The sequence below is a fragment of the Poecilia reticulata genome, linkage group LG8 (assembly GCF_000633615.1).
Source record: "Poecilia reticulata strain Guanapo linkage group LG8, Guppy_female_1.0+MT, whole genome shotgun sequence".
In the NCBI taxonomy this organism is placed as follows: Eukaryota; Metazoa; Chordata; class Actinopteri; order Cyprinodontiformes; family Poeciliidae; genus Poecilia; species Poecilia reticulata.
Genome location: NC_024338.1, coordinates 21,785,285 through 21,791,284, shown reverse-complemented (window position 1 = coordinate 21,791,284; position 6,000 = coordinate 21,785,285).

Genomic DNA, 6,000 nt, shown 5'->3' with positions numbered 1-6,000 from the left:
TGTGTGTGTGTGTGTGTGTGTGTGTGTGTGTGTGTGTGTGTGTGTGTGTGTGTGTGTGTGTGTGTGTGTGTGTGTGTGTATGGTTGTTTGTCATGTCTGTCTCTGTGTTGCCCTGCGACCTGTCCAGTAATATTATCTGGAGATAGGCACCAGCAGCCCTCCTGAGGGACAAGGGTGTAAGAAAATGGATGGATCCACTCATTACAGGAATTTGCAGAAAAGGGTTTAATGATTTCAATAGTTGCTGTAGGTATCAGTGGAAACACCGATCTTGAAAACTTACTATTAGATTGATTGATTCTACACAGAGTTTCAGGATAAAACTGAATGTTTTTGATAAGATTACAGAAATGTAGTCAATAGAGTCCAAACAGAGATTAGGCATTGAGTTTTACTGCACAGCATAGTGTGTGTAACGTTGAGGTGAACTGGTTTCGTTTATGTAAGTGAAGAGTGACACCAACTGGCCATTGGGTGGACATAGCAGAGTGACTCTTCCAAATGCCTGCATGGTAAAATGTAAAGACAGAAAACAGAATCAGATGCACTCTGGACATGATTAGAATTTTTTTCATTGAAAATAACAGAAAATTATGTTGTTTTTGGGGGGGTTTTTTCAAACGTATTCTTAAATTGAAAAATGCCAAACAGTTCTTGCAGTTTTGTAATTTCACAATATGGGAAATAATTTTAACCACAGAATGAGAAGAAGAAGAGCTTTCAAATCTTCCACTTAATTTAAACTTCTGCCAAGTTATGTTCTGGAAGTGAACAGTATCAGGTTGTTTATACAAGGCGAAAGGAGGTATGAGAAAAGAGCACAAAACTTCACAAGCCTGGAGACATGGCAACATGGAGCAGCATGTTGCCATGTCAAGCTATGAAAATTAATGCTACAACTCCTGATAATACCCACCCAGGTTATTTAAAACCACAATGTGGATGTTGGGTCTAAAAGATTGCTTTGATTGAGAGATTTTCTGCGCTTGTTGCTTTATGCCATTGAGAAACATTTTCCATGAGCCTGAAGCATGCTGACCTTGACCAACTAACATCCCCAGAGAGAAGCGCATACTTGGCACTCTGAGGTGGCTCAGGAGGAAGGAAATTAAAGTAGAACCATTTTGGGAATGCAATGCATCAGGTTTTCACACAGCAACATTAATATGTAAGCAAACAACACAAACTTCCTGCAGTGAAAGACGACAACGGCTATGTCAAGCTATTGTTGGAACAAACAAATCAGGAAATCGACACAGACCGGACTGTGTTGTCCGTTATCAAAGTCATGTTAAAACTGAAATCTGACGTTTTGTTGCAGAACAATAACCAAAAGGAGATCCCAGTTTGAGGCTTTTCAATTGTCACAGTTGATAAAAGGTTCTTCATTTTCTTCTGTGAGGCTCATTACTGATGATTCCCCCTAAATCTTCTCCTTTTCGATTTAAAGTTGTATTTTGATGGAAATAACGTCTCAATTAACTGATTAAGTCGTGTTTTAGACTGTTCTTGAAAAACTAATTAGTCACGGCTGATTAGTGGGTGCACTCACGGCTGCACAATGGACCCGTTGATTTATTTACAACAGACAGCCGCTCCCCTCTCCGTACCCCCGCTAAATCTTCTAGGGGTACGCAGTACCCGACCATACACGACCGTACACGCCTACTTTCACCCCTGTGTCTTACCCAGAAAAAGCCTGAAGCCAAATACAGAGAAGACTTGGGGGAAGCCTTGTGAGAAGAGCAGAGAAATCAACACCAGCCGCAGCAGGACTCCTGAAAACGCTACTCCTCTGGGGGACAGTGCTCTCTCTCACATGGTATGTCCACAACACACCGTTTGTTTTGCCTTCACTTTTTAATCAGGCTTGTTACTTTTAGACATTTAAAAATAAAAATGTGAAGAAGATTAAATACACATTTTTTATTATTTACGGTAATATGTGCAACAGCTGAAGGTATTTTCAATGAGCAATAGTGTAAAATGTAGGTGGGGGATGTTGTGTGTGCATTCATGATTGACAGCTGTGTTATGCAATGTTCAGGGAAAGAGGATACAGTATACATGCTGTACTGTTGGTTTAATACATGCAGGGACTTTTTCAAGGAATTGGTGAACAAAGATTGTGCTTCATGCTTCACACCTCAGTCAACAATATATTGTTTACAATGAAGTTTTGATTCTGCACTTTTAAAATAGATATCTCATGATATCAGCTTTTGACATTTTTTTTGTGTGCTAAAATGACTTAATGCTTCACTGACATTGCAGATTTGCTTGTTGATCTCTCCGCGACTGACTTGAAAGTAAGCTTAATGTGTGCACTACGCTCAGTTAGCTGATGTTCTGATAAGGGGGACTGCTTAGTTTGCTTTTAGCCCAAGTCCTCAAATAGGCACAAGGGGGGAAAATCAATTGGCATGACTCTTTACACCTTTGTCCCTTAATGGGGTCGGAAGTGTCGCTGGTGCCTATGTCCAGCTAACGTTCCGGGCAAGAGGCAGGGTTACACCCTGACAGGTCGCCAGTCTGTCACAGGGCAACACAGAGACGGACAGGACAAATAACCATGGACACACACCTAGGGACAATTTACAGAAAGTAATTAACCTGACAGTCGTGTTTTTGGACTGTGGGAGGAAGCCGGAGAACCCAGAGAGAACCCACGCCTGCACAGGGAGAACATGCAAACTTCATGCAGAAAGACCGGGGCCGGAATCGAACTCAGGACCTTCTTTCTGCAAGGCAATTGCACCACTGTGCAGCCCGACAGTAAAGACATAAACCCCAAAAGAAAAAACATGCTGTAATTGTAGTAAAATGTTCTGCAAAGCGCTGACTCAATAGAGCTGTATTCAAAGACACACTGTTTTTTAAAGATTTTGATTGGTTAAAAAAATGAAAGACATGTATCATTTTACAAGTACGCTCCATGGGATGCTCTATCTTTCCAAATATTTGCAAGAGTACATTGAAGTTTGTGGTCGCAACATGGCAACACATGAAAAAGTTCAAAAGTTAGGAAGTGTTCTTCCAGGTGCTGCATATCAAGGGGTTTATAGAAGACCTGGATATTTCAATGCTACCGCTATTTCTACATGAAAAGACAAAAAAAAAACAGCCAGATGTTTTTGATTTAAAGAATATTTATGCGTATAGGTTCCCCTGAGAGACTTTGTTCTTTGTAAAGTACATGTTTATTTACAGTGTAAATTTAGGAAAGTGTGGGTCATCAGGACAGAGATCTAACATTCATAAAGCTGCTTTTCTTGACATTGTCATATTGATGCTTAAGAGAACCATCCCAAAATAGTCCAGTGTCTGCTGATAGGAAAGTTTTTACAGCTTTAGTTCTGCAGGATGTATTAGGCTCAGGGTTGTGGTCACCTGCTTTCTACCTACACCCACAGAAAGCTCCCACTTGACCAGAGACAGAAATATAGCAGCTCTCTTTGTGAAAGCTTGTGTGACTCTGTGGGTGTGGGATGGGTGGGTGTGCAGGGGGAAACAGACCCATGGGAAAAGTGTAATTTAGGGTTAGCCAAGTATAGAAAAGAGGAAAAAAATACGCTTTAGTTGTTTTGCATTGCACTCATGGTCTAGGATTGCAGGTTTAGAGGTTTGTTGAGTTCAAACTGGACGTTTAGTTTTGAAACTGAACCAGGTATATCATCATCATTTGTTAACTTAGATCAACACTTTGCTTTACTATATTTTTCAATTACCAGTCAGTCTGAATTATTTTTTGCTATCATGATCACAAATTAGTGTTTTTGAACATCTGTATGAAAACTTAAGAATGATAAAAACATGAGTATTGATTCAAATTAGAGGCTGCACTGATTTCAGTTTTCTGGCCGATCACCGATTACAATGTTAACCTGCTGATTCCACTTAAACTTAACCTGGTTTTAATTAAGCTCCATATGACAGAGACTTTGATATTGTGAGGTTGTTCTAACTCGTTCATCAATGATTTTATCTTCAACATATGTTTGCAGTCTAACTAAGCAAATGAAGATGAAAGAGGAAGCCGGAGAGATCAGGTGTTAGGAAACTAAAGACTTTCATGTCTCAGAAGAGACTCTTGCTCCATCAGATCACCAACCAGCTCTGAGGATGAACCTTCACCTCGTCTTAATGGTGCAAGTATTTATTTATTTTCAATGAGGGGCTAGCTACATTTTCAACAACAAAAGCTGGTGTGTTACCAACACCAAGTACTTAATATAACATGATTTGATTTAAAGATAACTGGACAGAATTTTTCCCCTTGTTAATCTAACATTTCTCTTTCGTACATTTTTTGTTGTTGACTTTCAGGGCCCTGTGATGGACTGGTGACCTGTCCAGGGTGAACCCTGCCTCTCATCTGATGGCTGCYGGAGATGGGCACCACCAGCCCCCCTCACCACCCTGCAAGGATCAGCATGTTCAGATCATGGATGGAAAGATTTTAAGGTAGTTTGTCTCCTTAAGTCCACACTTAAAACAGCTTCATAGTTGATGCCAACGTCAACTGATTCTATGACATTGCTGACTATTTTTTTCTACTTCTAACATAAACAGGCAAAGAAAACATCCAGAAATGTTTTTCCACCCCAGGCATCCGGTCCCAATCATCAGTTCTGATGATGTCACATACACAGCGAGTCCACAACGTCTTGAAATTGTAAGTCTTATTTTTTTATTTGCCATTTTTCTGTACTCTTTAAAATACAAATACTTTCTCTGTTTAATTGCTCTGTTCTTTTTTTGTAGGTTTCTGTAAGGTGCAGTGAACGGGAATGTTCTGTCGTTGATCCTCACTGTTCTTAGGAAGGAGAAATGTCACTTTGTCTGCAGTAATACTGGAATACTGTGACATTGAATGTCCTTGGTGAAACATTTTTCACATTTCCTCTAAAATTTACCTATTGTTTTATTGTGCTGATTTTCATAAGCATGTTGTCTGTAAACTTTGAATGCATTAACAATTTGTACAATTCTCCTAGAGTATAATGGCTCTTGAAAAAATGTGGTTAAGACTTTATTTGACGGGGTTTGCATAAGTCTGATACGATACTGTCATAAACATAACTTAACTCCTGTTAGGAACAAACCAACAGTGTCATGAAGTGTCATTCAGTAAATAATAAAAATTTTAATGAGAAGTTGCTTTAAAGGTTGGATGACTGGTTTTATGTTTATGACAGTTTCATGTCAGTTTTATGCACACCCATCAAATAAAGTGTTACCAAAATGGTAATATATTGAAAGAACAATGTAATAAGTTTCACCTGTAAAGTGTGTTGTAATGGCTCCTTCTGTGTTCTGGTAACCTGATGTGTTTGCTGTACTGATGTGTGTATGAAGCATGTAATGTACAAAGTGGAAAAGCAGAATAATAAAAGGCATTAAGTAACTAAAAAGTGTACTTCATTAGCAATTATAATAAACCAAAAAAAAGTGTAATTGTAGCGTACTGTAATCACACTAATAAATTCAATATGTATTTGCAATATATTTAAAATACATTCTAAGTATATGTTAAATCTAAGTCGATCACTAAAATAGTACTCAAAATATACTAATCAAGCACGTTTTAGTACATTTAAAACAGTACACTTAAAGTACACAAAGTACTACTTAAGTTTGTCCAAAAAAACTACGTTGAAGTATGCTCAGCACACTTTAAATAGTGTTTAAGTACTACTTAAATACTACTTAAGTACACTAAGCACCAAATTAGTATTTTAAAAAAGTCACATTTTAAGTATACTAATTCTAAGTATACTTGAAATATACTCATGATTAGTCCTACTAAAAGTATGCTGCTTGAGTATGTTAAAATTTAACATACTTGGTAGCCTACACTAATTTTTCACCTGGGTGAATACTCGTTGTTTATTTTATAATCAAACATTTTTAATGTGTTCAGGTAAATCAAATGTCTATTAAGATTATATATATATATTCCAACACCCCTGCATTGTATCTGAGTGTGACAGAAGCAGG